The sequence below is a fragment of the Rhinopithecus bieti genome, unplaced genomic scaffold (genome assembly GCF_001698545.2).
Source record: "Rhinopithecus bieti isolate Rb0 unplaced genomic scaffold, ASM169854v2 scaffold_46235, whole genome shotgun sequence".
Lineage (NCBI taxonomy): Eukaryota > Metazoa > Chordata > Mammalia > Primates > Cercopithecidae > Rhinopithecus > Rhinopithecus bieti.
The window spans coordinates 1,932,459-1,948,417 of record NW_016819762.1 but is presented as its reverse complement, the minus strand read 5'-3'; positions in this window follow the sequence as shown (position 1 = coordinate 1,948,417).

The following is a 15,959-nucleotide window of genomic DNA, read 5'->3' as shown; positions in this document are numbered from 1 at the left end:
CCCCTTTTTTTTTTTTTTTTTTTTTTTGAGACGGAGTCTCGCTCTGTTGCCCGGGCTGGAGTGCAGTGGCCGGATCTCAGCTCACTGCAAGCTCTGCCTCCGGGGTTTATGCCATTCTCCTGCCTCAGCCTCCCAAGTAGCTGGGACTACAGGTGCCCGCCACCTCGCCCAGCTAGTTTTTTGTATTTTTTAGTAGAGACAGGGTTTCACCATGTTAGCCAGAATGGTCTAGATCTCCTGACCTTGTGATCTGCCCACCTCGGCCTCCCAATTGTTCACCTTTTTTAAAAAATAAACTTACATGAGCATTCTTTGTATAGTAATGAAATTAGCCCTTTCTATCTATGGAACACAGTTAGTTCTCCAGTTTTTTGCCTGTCTTTTGCCTTTGAGATTTTTTTTTCTATATGAACATTTGACAAATTCGTTGTTTTCATTTTATAGTTTCTGTTCTTACTCATTCTCTTAGTGAGAATTTAAAAGACCTTCTTTTCCGTGTATGAGAGTGCATTGAACTAAAATGGTAACTTTCATTTGCATTTCCAAAAGAATTTCATTGCAAATGAGTTGTATATTTTGACCGCCAAAATAATATTATTTTGATAATATCATTCATGATATATCAACAAATAGGATGAATTTAGTGGATTCACAATTATTTAAAATATTTTATTATATTAATGTTAATTAACATCAATGCAACGTAGAAAGAGAAGATGGTCACTTAGTGGCACACCACTAGGCTCTGTATTTACTTCCACCTATTTGATATTTTGTTTAAATATTTGGATTAGAATAAAATAAGCATGCTTACTAGATTTAGTAATGGCACAAAGATGGAAGGATTGTTGATATGCTAGATGTTGGATGCAGATTCAAATTGATTTTAACAGTTTGGAACAATCAGCAAAACTAATAAGGTGGAATTTAATCAGGATAAATGTGAAGTTCTGTAATGAGGTTAAAAAATGCCTGAACATTAGAGGGTGAGAAACACCTAAACCACTGGTAATTCAAATAAAATCATTTCAGGGGTTTAACTTAATCAGAATTGCAGTACTGGCCAATAGACAGAATTGCCAGAAGAACTAATGAGATCTTGAATTACATTAATAGAAATATTTCATCCAGAATAAAAACAGCAGTAGTCCCAGATGTATGCTTTGCTGGTGTGCCTACACTGGAAGTACTGTTTTAGTTCTGAGTGTCATATTGTAAGGGCTATATTGACAAAACAAAGTTCTCCCAAGAATGGAAACTATATCTTGTGATATTTAAACTAGAAAAAGGGAATTGTTATGAGAATGATAATTGTTAGGTATTTAAAGGACTGTTAGGTAGAGGTATGCTTATATTTATCTGTGTAGCCACAGAGGATGAAACTAGGACAAGAGAATTGAAGTCATAGAAGGGAGACTTCTACTTCATTTAAAAAGAATTGTCTAATGTTGAAGCTTCCCAAGAATTGGATGATTGCCTTATGAGAGAGTGAAATTTCCATCATTAGGCTCATTTAAGCTGAAGTCCAAGGGTGTTTTAAAAGGAGTTAAACATTGGCTGAGATCAGATATAAGATCAGTCACAGGGAATTTGTTACCTGTGATTTAAGGGGGCCAGTGTTGGCAGCTTCAGTGTTAGTCCTCTACTAATGGCACTTTCCATTGCTGGCATTCCATTAAGCATCACTTGAGTTGGAAAGAAGGGAACAGGGTTTCTGCTCATCCTATTTCCTGCAGCCAAATATATGTGTGCAACATTGGTAGCATGTCTTGCAGGAAAAAATCATCTATCATGTCTGTTCATGCAGGAAAAACAAAAAAAAAGGACAAAAAGCCACTAGTCTGATGATCTTAAAAATCCCTTCAGTTCCTGAGACTCAGGCTTCTGCATGTGGGAAAGCTGGCACAGCTTCAGTCAGGAGAAGTTGGTTGTAGACAATGGCAGAGCTTTAGGAATGAAGTAGCTGGCACCAGAGGTGAGGAGTGGTTTGGCCACACACAAATTCTCAAGCGGGGAAAGTGGGCCCTGGGTTAGCAAACAAACCAAGGTAGAGATAAAAGTGAAGCTTGACTACATGAAGAAAGCAGAAGACTAACTTTCGGAGGTGAGATTCAATGAAACCAAGACCCCTCCTGGTCTTCACCCGCCTACCTTTCCAAGCATCATCCCCCATCTTCACCCTGTCAGTACCCAACTGTTCGCAATTCCCTGAACATGAGGAGCACTCCCTTTGCACACGCTGTCCTTCTGCCTGGAATACCATTGCATCCCTTGTCTATCAGGGTTGATCAGATTTTCTCAAGACATAACTTACACACCAGCTCTTCTGTGGTCTCCCTGGGCCTCTCCAAGCAGAGGTAGGCATTTCGTCCTCTCTGTTTCGACAGCACCCTCTGCATAAGAATTGCATTCATATAATTATTCTTGCTATGTCTGACCCTGCCACTTAGCTGTGAGCCCCTCAAAGCTAGAAACGATGTTCCCTTATTTTTCTTTTCTTTCTTTTTTTTCTTTTCTTTTTTTTTTTTTTTTTTTTTTGAGGTGAAGTTTCACTCTTGTTGCCCAGGCTGGAGTGCAATTGTGAGATCTCGCCTCACCACAACCTCTGCCTCCCAGGTTCAAGCGATTCTCCTGCTTCAGCCTCCCTTGTAGCTGGGATTACAGGCATGTGCCACTATGCCAGGTAATTTTGTAATTTTTTAAGTAGAGACGGGGTTTCTCCATGTTGGTCAGGCTGATCTCGAACTTCCCACCTCAGGTGATCTGCCCACCTTAGTCTCCCAAAGTGCTGGGATTACAGGTGTGAGCCACCACGCCCAGCCCCCCTTGATTTTTCTATCACCAGAGTTTAAATTGTTCCAGATACGTTTTTTGGCTCAATGGATATTTGGTGAATAAATAAATGAATGAGTGAATGAGGCAAGGAACAGCAGCACAGCAGAGCCCATCCTCTGGAACCAGATGTTCTCTTTTTTTTAGTAAACCATGAAGAAGAGGAGTGAGCACTCATGTGGGGCCAAGTCACCCAAACTGTAGAGATTAAAATATTTGGGGGATAAAGAGCCTGGCATGCCATTATAAGAATTTCCAAATTTTCCTGATATCCACAGGAGCCTCTGGCACTGTGTTTTGCCAAATAAATATGATCATTCACACTAAATGCATCTCCAATGAGCAAACACTTGTATGAATAAGTGAATGAAAACCCATTTCATCAAGTGCAGACTGTTTTTCTGGAGTCAAAATGCCTACAATTGCCCCTGCTGCTGCTAAACCTTATCTCACTGCTTCCTAAGACATCAGCCTCCTCTGGTCGGTCTGCTCAGATAGGTGGGTGATTCGGTCTGGTCAGACAGGTTGAAATGTCCGTCTCTCTCTGTTCTCCGTCTCACTCATCACCAGATTCGACTCACTCATCTGAATGTTTTCGTAGCTCCCCTTTCTCACTCACTTCTTACCACCCACATTGCTCTTGGCTTTCTCAACCAGAGAACTGCTATTAAGGAAAGAGCATGTTCTTTAGGACTCCCCTGCTCCAGGCTTAAGTTCCATCCCCTAAAGTTTATTCTTGTCCCCTGGCAATTGCTTTTGTTACTTACTCACTTGTAATGACCCCATCCTTCTTCTCTCTGTTTAATTTTTTGTTGTTCTTCCAGCAAGAGATTTATTGAAAGGCAGCTGACACTCACTCAGCCCCTGTAATACGGCATCCCCTGTGCTCAGGTCTGAAGATACCAGGGCAAATGTGACACAGGTCTGCTCTCCAGTGGTCTGAGCTTACCTGGCTGCTCTGCCCCGGACTTAGGTTTGTCATCACCCCGCCTCGTTGGTACTTAATTATCCTCAATCTCTCTCTCTCTTTTTTTTTTTTTTTTTCGAGATGGAATCTCACTCTGTCACCCAGGCTGGAGTGCAGTAGTGTGATCTCGGCTCACTACAACTTGAAACCTCCGCCTCCCTGTTTCAAGCAATTCTCCTGCCTCAGCCTCCCTGAGTAGCTGGGACTGCAGGTACGCACCACCATGCCCAGCTAATTTTTTTATCTGCTTTTAGTAGAGACAAGGTTTCACCATGTTGGTCAGGCTGGTCTCAAACTCCTGACCTCAAGTGATCCACCTGCCTTGGCCTCCCAAAGTGCTGGGATTACAGGCTTGAGCCACTGCGCCTGGCCTCATCTTTTTATAGTGTCACTTTTCCTCAAGATATTGCAAATTCTATTTCCTCATAACCTACGACAGCAACCAGCTCAATGCTAGAGTTGTACCAGGCACAATACACATTTGTCACCCAAGTTGGAGGGGCAGCTTTTCTTGGGTTGACATGACTCATCCTGGAAAAATAACTCCCTAATCCTTTGAAGAGCAACCCTTATGCTTTTCTTGGATTGGAGGTGAAATGGGGAATTTGCCTCTTTCTCCTTGAAACTTCTCATTAAAGAAAAGAACTAAATTTTCAGAATTTTAAACAGAAATTCAAAGCATCCCATTTTGTCAGTGTATGTCGATGTAATAATACTGTTTATACACTCTCTTCTAGAAAACATGGACTCTGTAACATGTTTTAGCCGTGGTTCCTAGTTTCTTTTTCCTTGTTTGTGCCTGGGTTCAGTTTTACATTTGGGTCGGCTTTGATGTCACAAAGTAGAAGGACATGAGGGAAATAAGCCTGACCCATAATTCAGAAAGATGCTTTCAATACCGAAGGATGTGTGTCATCAGCTAATAGTAAAGTATTTCCCTTTCTCTGCACCTGACTTTGTCTGGGAAGCACTTCTGGTCTCAAGGGAAAAAACAAAATAAAAGAAAATATAAGCCACCATTAGGAATATAAAAAAGATTGTAGGTAGCTGAAAAACAGATTACGCAACGCAACAGGATGAAATAACCCACAGCACCAAAACCCAGGGCTGCCAAGGATCAATTACCACGGAGCACATAATGATCTTCTTACATCAAAAGCCCTTTCAAGACATAGCAACATACCTGCCCTGCAAAGACTCTTGAACCAGAGGATAATGTAATCATCAATACAATATCCTTTCTCTTTTTGTGAGCACTTTAGAAAAAGCCCAGCAGACTGGTGACTCGGTATTAAGTGTCATTTTAAACAATACCTCGAAACCCTAATGCAGTCTCACTCCTGAAATGTGAAATATTTGCTGCCACCATGGGTACACCTGGCACGTTTGGTTGCTAATAGAATAAATCTGTGATTTTCTGTTCACTTGCGTTCTCAATTCTTGCCTGAATAAGCTGCAAATCATTGAACTTACCCTTCTTTTCTGTTTTGTTTCAGGGTCTGGTATTTGTTTGTGCTTTATCTTCCCCTACCTCTTAATAAAAAGAGTAAACCAGTCTGCCTGTGAGAGTATTGACTGTGGTAAGAATGCGGGATTGTGTTGCAAAGAAGCTCAGGCCTGTAATGTTATCACTCAGCAGGACTGGGTCCCATCAGAAGGCACATGGTGTGCCATGACGTAGCTGGTCTTCGACCACAAAAGCAGACTTTTCTCTGTGAATTAGACAAACCACACAAAAGGCAACAATAGCTAGCATAAACACCATTTAATACTATTCACAGGCTATTGAAGAGATGGGCGTTGACTAAGAATTGCTGCAAAGCCAGGACATTGTAGTCAGATGAAAAGAGGCCTAATGAACAGGAAGCATCATTTGAGCAGGCTGACAGTAACCATATAACGGCGGGATTGTGGGGCTGGCATTTACCCCAAGGGTCTTTACAGTGAGAAAAATACAGAGAAATTAAAGCATAAGGAATCCTCTTTGTGAGCACTTAAAGCCCATGAAGCAACACAAGAAGCTATACAATTGTCTCTTCAAGGCTCGTCTGTGCTTTAGATAATTATGAAAAGGAAACATTTGGGGTGTGCTTGCTTATAGGAGTCTGTATGACCCATTGGGAAGACTCTTCTATAAAAACACATGAAATTTTCACAGCAAAATGAATAATTGTATGAGCTTTCACCTTGTTTTAAGACAGGGAGAACTAACTTCAGCTGGATTAGTCAAGCTATTTCGCCATTTCTGGCAGACTCTTCTGGGTACACGAGGCATCCGTGGCAAGACATCCTCATTTTTTCAACAGGTTCATAAAGAAAAGGCAAGTTAAACAAATCTTTGGAAATATAAGGCTTATCTTTAAAATATTTATACCTCTGTCTAATAGATACTCATATGCAGGAATATGACGTAGAGATTTAACGAAAATACTTTACTTTTGAAGCAAATCTTTAACGACAATCATTATTTGATGTATACTGAGCATTTTGTTTAAAAAAAGCATAATCAGATAAAAAATACATTAAGGAATGCTAGTGAGGATTGCACAAGGAGATTTTTTACAAGCTAGAAGGAACCCGAGAATGTTCTGGAATGACATTTTACTGAGGAAAAAATAAGAACTGGGGTGTTAAGTGTCCAGCTATAGTCATATAACTAGTGACAGCAACTCAGGTGAGACCCAGGTCTCCTGACTCCCTGTCCACTGTGCTTTCTACTATTTTGAATATAGAAGTATTTTGATTTTTTAATATAGACATCATTATTTTGTATATAAAATAAGCTTTTTGGTTGTTTGTTTATTTAGCTGTGTAACCTCTCCTGGTTGTTTAACTTCCCTGTGCCTCAGTAGTATTCCCTGTACAATGGGGTTAAGCTACCCTAAAGAAATGTTGAGAAGGACTAAATGAGTAAGTGTATATAAATATTTGCTACTATTGTTGTTTATAAAACAGCAGAGAGGATTTTGAAGATGATGGTCCTAATGAATTCTGGGGCTATCAGGGAATATCTGGATCACTCAGAAAGACCAACAGCTCTTACAGCAGGTAAGAGGTGTGAAGACCAAAGAAGTTCTGATTGACCCAAGTCACAGACATTGACAGACAATTCTCAGGTCTTCTCACTGCAAACTAGAGCTCTTTTTCTAACACTATGATGATGTCTCTCAAGACCTTAAAATATACTCTGTAAGAACAGTGAAACTGCCTACTGTCACCAACCATGTTGAATAAAGGTCCCAGTAGAAGCTGACTACATATGCTAAATGCTCTTTTCTTTAAAGCAGTTTTCAAATTTTAGTGTGCATTTAAAAAAAAAAAAAAAAAAAGAAGTAGTTTAGGGAGGTCTTTCCCCAACATTTTATAATTCCATGGGTCTCACGGAGGGCCCAGGAAAACATGTTTTTAAAAAGCACCTCTCGTCGGTGATTCGGATAGGTTGTCCAAAGGCTGCACTTCAAGGAAAATTCCCTGAAAGTACAGATTCCTTCCTACCTCCCCCCTTTCACCTCTTAGTGGGTCTGCCTTTAATTTTCTTATTTGTACTCTGTGTCAACAGTTGCCATCTAACTTGGTTTGCTAGCGATGATGATAATCAACAAAAGGATTCTTTTACACTAGTCAAAAAATTAACTAGAAAAAAAAGCTAGTTCAGCTGAAGCTGAACCCATTTTGCTGTCTCAAAACCCCAAATTATCACTCTAACTCCAGTCAATCATCTTGCCCATGTAAAAATAATGGATTTGTGACAGAGAACATAACAGGTCATCACTGATATCTTATCACAATAGGAAAAGCTCCGAGAAACACTGCTCTACTGAATGGTAGACTTATCAATGTCAGACATTCATTTATTCATCTACCAATCATCTTTGCCGAGAACTACGGTTCTGGAAAAGAGAGATTTAAACGAAAACAAGCCATAATACCTTCAGCCCTCAGGTGGATTGTAATCTAGTAGGAAAAGTAAAACATATACACACTTATCTTTGAATAAAAGGCATAGGATACCACCCAGGTTGTTCTGAGTCTAGTTCAGCTGCTGATTTCTAATTTGTATTTTCTTTCTCCTCAAGTCGCTTAAAGCAACACAGGGATCAGATAATGGAAGGGACGCCAGAGCAAAGAAGATAAAGCAGGAAGAGGTCATCTACTGGCAGCTTTCTTCCTGTCCACTTCGCCTGCCCTATTTGTGTAGCTTGACTCCTCCGCACATCCTGAAAACTTTGCACACAAATACCTTTACTATATCGCTTTAGCCCCATCCAAAAAAAAAGTGTACTGAGCAATTGTTCTGTGCCATGTTTTGGGAACATCCCAATAATGGGAAAGGAACAGAATGGGGCCTGGGCAGTCAAACAGGCAGAGAATATTCTTCTTTTTTTTTTTTTTTCTTTTTCCCCAAGACTCCGCTCTTGTCGACAGCCCAGGCTAGAGTGCAATCAGACGATCTCGGGCTCACTGCAACCTCCGCCTCCCGGGTTCAAACGATTCTCCTGCCTCAGCCTCCCGTGTAGCTGGGATTACAGGTGACTGCCACTACGCCTGGCTAATTTTTTTGTATTTTTAGTAGAGACGGGATTTTCTGGTCTCGAACTCCTGACCTCAGGTGATCTGCCCGCCTCGGCCTCCCAAAGTGATGGGATTACAGGCATGAGCCACCGCGCTCAGCGGAGAATACTCTTTATAGCATCAGTTATTAGTATTTTCTCTCTGCCCCAAAGTGTGCATTAGACCTTTACAAATAATGGTGTCATTTAATCTGCACCATAACCCTGATAGCATCATTACCTTCATTTTATGATGAAAACACTGAGGCTTGGGGAAGTCAAATAATTTTCCAGTGTCACACAGCTGGTGTTAGAAAAAATATGAAAATCCTGTTTGATTCTAAAGTTCACGTTCTTAACTTCTCTGCATATTTGAATTTCTATTTTCTGTGCAGTCACTGTATGCCAGGCCCAGTGCTCGACACAGGTTATCTTCAGACCATGTAAGGAGTTCCGTAATAATAACACATTGATTGTAAGGCAGTGCTTCTCCAGCGGAGGCAATTGTGAGGCTCCACTCACCAGGGGTATTTATCAATGGCTGGAGACATTATTGGTTGTCAAACTGTAGGAGATGGGGGCGTACTGGCATCCTCTGAGTCCAGGCCAGGGATGCTGTGATGTATCCGGCAGCACACAGGGGAGCTCCCACAGCAAAGAATTAGCCTGCCCAAAGTGTCAGTGGGGTTGAGGCTGAGAAACTCTATGATGAAGGAACTGAGCGGAAGCAGCACTAACTCGGGAGGGGGTGGCAGAAGGTCAGAATGATTCCAAAAAAGGTGATATGTTGAGTTGAGCTTGGAAGGGTGAGTGAAAATTTTCCATCTTGAGAGAGGAGAGTGGATCAGGAAGAGAACACAAGCAGATGTTCAGCGAACAGCAGGTGTTTTGCAGGATGTGAGCAGAGGGAGTGCATGGGAAGGGAGGGAGGCAATGAGCCTGACAGACAAGCCTAGGTGCCTTCTGCTCACCAGGGAAGAGGCACAGGCCAGAGTCAGAGTGGGAAGGGGACTGGCAGTAAAGAGACCAGTCTAATGAGGTCTGCACTCATTAGACTCATTCCCCTAAAGTTAGGGAACCCAGAAGGCAGGATTTGTCAGTGCAAACTGGGAGAAGATGCAGATGATATGGAGAAAGTGGAATCGACTCTCATTGTCTCCTTTAGTGGGATAAAGGAAAGGGAGAAGTCAAGGCCCAGGGCCTGGTTTAGAGTCTGTTCAGAGTCTGCAGAACTGGGAAGTGTTGAAGTGAGAGAGAAAAAACATGGTTGGAGCAGGAAGGCTGGTTACTCAGGATGGGTCTCACACCGGCCTCTGTATTCTTTTGTCCAACCAACTGTGGATCTGGTGGGTATGATACTCAGGCCCTATCTTCACAGATCTAGAAATTGGATCTACAAATCTATCTGCAAATAAAGTCAAGTCCCCCCCTTTCTTGTGACTGTAGGGGTTCATGGGAAAGGGGACATCTGCCTTTGCTCAAGCTTGCTGTCTCCTCTACCATGTTTTCTTCTTCCTTTCTCTACAAGTTTCTCCAAAGCATCATCTATAATCCTTGTTTCCAATTCCCATAGCTCTATCTTCTGCAACTAATTTTCAGTGTTTCATACTGTTAACCTTATCATTTTCCTTGAAATGCTGATTTTCCTGGGTTTCCATCCTACTGACTCTCATGATTCACTCATAACCCCTTTTTGAACTCAGCAAGGGTTCCAAAAATGGGATCCCCCAAGAGGTCACCCCTGACCCTTCTTATTTCTTCACTCTTTTCTCTTGGAAACCCCATACCTCCATTTACTATCTATCTTATACATACCCAAATACAATGTATAGTTCTTTCCCTGTCTTTTATCTCATTGTCTTTCCAGTTCCTTATCTCCACAGGGAGATCGCAGCAGTGCCTCCAGCTGTGAAATGCCATGGAATAGACTGAGCACTGACTCCACCATCTGTGTCTCTCTGGCCCTGGCCATGGTACTTACCACTCCAATCAGCTCACATATTAATTAAGTTAATGTGCAATAAATGACTGTTAGAGATAGAATGGCCATAACCAAAAAAAGCAGCACTACTGAAAAAAAAATAGATAATACAAAAAGTGGAAAAACATCCCATGCTGATGGATTAGAAGACTTAATATCATTAGAATGACCATACTGCTCAAAGCAATCTGCAGATTCAATACTATTGCTATCAAACTACCAACATAATTTTTCATAGAATTAGAAAAAAGTTATTCTAAAATTCATGTGAAACAAACAAAAAAAGAGCCTGAATAGCCAAAGCAGTCCTCACCAAAGGAATAAACCTGGAGGAATCACATTACTCAACTTCAAACTATACTGCAAGGCTACAGTAACCAAAACAACATGGTACTGGCACAAAAACAGACACATAAACCAATGGAACAGAATAGGCAACCCAGAAATAAAGCTTTACACCCACAGCCATCTGATCTTTGATGAAGTTGACAAAAATAAACAATGGGGAAAGGACTCCCTATTCAATAAGTGGTACTGGGATAACTGGCTAGCCATATGCAGAAGGATGAAATTGGATCCCTGCCTTTCACCATAAATATAAATTAACTCAAGATGGAATTAAAGATTTAAACCACAGTGAGATACCACCTCACACCAGTCAGAATGGGTATTATTAAAAAGTCAAAAACCAACAGATGCTGGAGACTGCAGAGAAATGGGAACACTTACACACTATTGATAGGAAGGTAAATTATTTCAGGTACTGTGGAAAGCAGTTTGGACACGTATCAAAAAATTAAAAATGCAACTACCATTTGACCCAGCAATCCCATTACCGGGTATATACCCAGAGGAAAATAAATTGTTCTACCAAAAAGACATGTGCACTCGTATGTTCACCACAGCACTATTCACAGTAGCAAAGACATGGAATCCACCAAGGTGCCCATCAACAGCAGATTGGCCAAAGAAAATATGGTGCTTATACATCATGGAACACTACACAGCCATAAAAAAGAATTAAATCATGCCCTTTGTCACAACGTGGATGCATCTGGAAGCCATTATCCTAAACAAATTAACACAGGAACAGAAAGTAAGATATCCATGTTCTCACTTATAAGTGGGAGCTAAACATTGGGTACTCATGGACATAAAGGTGGCAACAATAGACGTTGAAGACTACTAGAGGGAGAAGCAGGGTTGGGGGTAGTGTTGAAAAACTACCTGTTGGGTACTATGCTCACTACTTGAATGATGGGAACATTTGTACCCTAATCCTTGGCATCAGGTGACATGCTCACATAACAAATGCGCATGTGTACCCCCATATCTAAAATAAAAGTTGAAATTATTTAAAAATAAAGAATAAATAAATAAATGCATGATAGATTTCAGCAGTGGGGAAAAAATAACAAGTTTTGGCAAAGATAAGAGAAACTGGGACCCGTATACATTGTTTGTGGGACTGTAAAACAGAACAGCCATTTTGGAAAACAGTTTGATAGCTTCATTTAAAAAGTTACACATAAATTTATCGTATGACGCAGCAATTGGACTCCTAGTTATCTACCCAAGAGAAGTGAAAGCCTATCCACACACAGACTTGTACATCAATGTTCTTTTTTTTTTTTTTTTTTTTTGAGACAGAGTCTCACTCTGTCACCCAGGCTGGAGTGCAGTGGCCCGATCTCCGTTCACGCCATTCTCCTGCCTCAGCCTCTTGCCTCTGCCTATTACCTCCGGAGTAGCTGGGACTACAGGCGCCTGCCACCTCGCCTGGCTAGTTTTTTTGTATTTTTTAGTAGAGACGGGGTTTCACCGTGTTAGCCAGGATGGTCTCAATCTCCTGACCTCGTGATCCGCCCGTCTCGGCCTCCCGAAGTGCTGGGATTACAGGCGTGAGCCACCACGCCCGGCCAACGTAGGTCAATGTTCTTAGCAGGTAGTGCATAATAATCAAAATAGAAAACAAACTGATGATGAATGGATAAACAAAATGTGACATATCCATACAATGTAATATTATTCGACAATTAAAAGAAGTACTGATTAATGCTACAATATTAATGAACCTCAAGAACATTATGCTAAGTCAAAGAAGCAAGATAGAAAAGACTATGTGCACATTGTAGGACTACTTTCATGAAATGCCCCAAAAAGAAAAATCCATAGAGACAAAATGCAGGTTAGCAGTTGCATGGGTTTGGGGATTGGGAGAAGGAGTTGACAGCAAACAGACCCAAGGGACCTTTTCGGAGTAATATAAATGTTCTACAACTGGATTATGGTGATATTTGCGCAACTCTAAAAATTTACCAAAAATCACTCATTGTACACTTAGAATAGGTTAACTGTATGGTATGTAAGTTATACCTGCTTCTAAAAAGTGACTATTGCAATAATAGTTTCATCTTCTCTATTTTGCTCACGATTTGCTTCACTGTTCATGGAATCACTATCTAAAATAAGATATCCCCAGAAATTGGACACAAACTTATGCTTTGAGAGTGAAGACATAAGAATCTGCTTGTGATGGGCTTGTCCAAGGAGCCTGAGAGACAGTCAAATATAAGGACATAATTCAGAGGTGTGAATGTATCTCTGCATCTGAAGCTACAGCCTCATCACTTGGGAGTTTGTACATCAGTCTTTCATAAATCCTACTTCACTTGTTCAACTTGGGGCCTCCTAGCAAGATTCATTGGTTTAACCAAGAATATTTTTATAGGCTGCACAAAGGTAAACTGGCTCAGTTCTTGCCTACATCATTGTAATTTCTCAATTATTGGGATAAAACTAATAAAGCTCAATTAAACCTTAAACACATCATTATACCCTGAATTTTAAAAATTGTCAAAGTTACAGCTAATGACAGTAGAATTTACTGCTACTGTCTATATTTTGTTCTAATTATGAAAGCCCATTAAAACTCTAAATAAAGAAATAATTTGAACCTCATAAACTTAGAAATCAACTCAATGAACTTACGCAATTATATTCACATGACATAAGGGATTTCTTTTAAACACAACTGAAGAACAAACATATGCATAGATTTAGACAATATTCATGGCTTATAGCAAATTATAAAATTTTCCAGGCAACATTTTAAGGAATCCATGTTTTAAATCATTACTTCACTTGTTCTTGGCATATAAATAATTATGAAGTGCAGAATCTTGATTGAGTTTACCCTCATCACCGGCATGCTTTAGACATACAGGTTTTCCTTTTGTAAGCCAAATCACTCCAACTTCGGTTACAAATTATCAGAGCATCATGCAGCAAACACTAACTGTCCAGTTGGTAAAACTGACGCTTTCATCTTTGAGTCTATGTGCCAGCCAGAGGCAAAACTCTCTGGACGTGGCCTGAAAAAGAGGATGTTTGCTTTGTCCCTGCCTCTGCTGAGGAAGGACTCTGTGAGCTGCATAGCAGAGGCAGAAGAGCAGGGTGCCCACTTCTATGGGGAGTTGATCACGACAGTGGCCTCCAGATGGGCAGAGCTGGCAGCTTTCTTGTGGCCTGTGAGAACTGTGTGATCTCATGCCTCTTTGAGCCCAAGGACAGCAATGAGGGGCTTTATTTGCACTGCACCTGCCCCGTAAGCAATAGCATTGATTTCTGCTCCCAGAAACCCTCAATAAGTAGAACTATTCACTGACGATGCTGCCTGTTTACATCACCCGGGAAGAAGGGTCTGGGCATTTTTTGCCTCTCATGCCTGTAAGTGATGGAACTTTCATCTGATTTTTATTCTCTGGTGCATTTATTTTTGTAAGATACTGCACAGACAAGAAACCCACACACAGCCTCTGGCTCTGTGAGGAATCACACAACATATTTATTTTGTTTTAATATAAGATAATGTATGACTAGCCTGCCCCTCCCACTGACTCAGAGTGAATTTCTCGTAAGCAAAAGAAGCAAGTCAAAGAAGCATTAAAATGACACTTTATCCTCTATCCTTTATTGGAAGTTTCCCTTATTTTCTTTGGTGGTTGGAGTGGGAGCAGGGGAAGTAGCTTTAGCTAATTAACCAAGTGTGAATCAGCTTACTCCTGACTTTTAAGTTCAGACCTCAGATGGATAATTTTTTATTCCCTCTGCAAAGACTGTTTATAGGAGAACCTTCTGAAACTCACTTAATCCAATGTGTGGTGACTGAAGCTCGCAACTGTCTCTTCTGCCCAATTGAAGTTGGATTTCTTGTGGGTCTGGACTAGCGGAACCTCTCTTCAACCTCCACCTCCTACATGGCCTTTGCACATTTGAACACAGTCAATACACCTCTTTGTGGCAAAGGGATTCCACGTTACCAGTCTTCTGAATAATTGTTCTTTGATTATTATAAAATCACAGAACTTAAGAATGAAAAGGAACCTGAGATTATCTGCTCCAACTTCTTCCCTGTGCAAGAATCTGGCTACAATTTCCCAGTAGCTCCAAACCCCACTTAGATAAGGGATTGACTGTGTTGGGGGATAAGACGGGTTGCACTAGGGTAGTCTATATTTTAAATAAACCTATAAATTAAAATGTTCTTCCTTGATCAAAGTAGTTTGCCTCTCAGTACCTTCCACTGGGTCCCAAATAGTCTTTCTAGAAAGATACAAAACAAACTGGAGCTTGTTTTTTTTTTTTTTTTTTTTTTTTTAAGACAGAATTTCACTCTTGTTGCCCAGGCTGGAATGCAATGGCATGGTCTCGGCTCACTACAACCGCCACCTCCCGGGTTCAAGCAATTTTCCTGCTTTAGCCTCCCAAACAGCTGGGACTACAGGCCCACACCATCACGCCCAGCTAATTTTTGTATTTTTAATAGAGATGGGATTTCACCATGTTGTCCAGGATGGTCTCAAACTCCTGACCTCAGATGATCCACCCGCCTCAGCCTCCCCAAAGTGCTGGGATTACAGGCGTGAACCACTGCACCCAGCCTGGAGCCACTTTCTCATAGAAAACCTTCAAATACTTGACACTTCTATGTCCTCCTTTTTTCACTGCCCTAACACCTCTCTCATATAACTAGACATTCTGATTTACATCCAGTTAACACACTTGGCTTTTAGATCAGAAGACTGAATTGTACTTTAGTCTTTTAATGTTATGGTGTTCATTTTCACACTAACACTGCAATAAAGCTACACAAATACCAAAAATAAGTTATACATGAATGATACAGAATACTTTAAATAAAGTAAAAAAAAAGAACCACCTCCACTTGCAAAGTAGAAACTTCACAACAGTGTATATCAGTTGTCTAAAATGGGATCTGTCCAAAATCAACCTTTGTGGTGGAGGAAGAAAAATACAACTGCTACTGGTAGTTTTAAATCTAAAATGTAAGAAAGAAACTAAGCTTTACTAATATTTATAATATGAAGTAGTACATGTATATACTTTATGAAAAATAAACATGCTTAGGCTAGGGTGCATGTTCAGATTTCCTTAATTATAGGTATACACTATCAAAAATGTCTGGAGCCCTCTGGTTTAAACTATTTTGATTAACTATTAATTCACTTATCTAAGCTGCAAATTTCTACAAGTAAAACATTAGTATCCTCAGAGATATTTCATAAGGTAGTCTAAGATAATGTCAGCAAAAAAAAAAAAAAAAAAA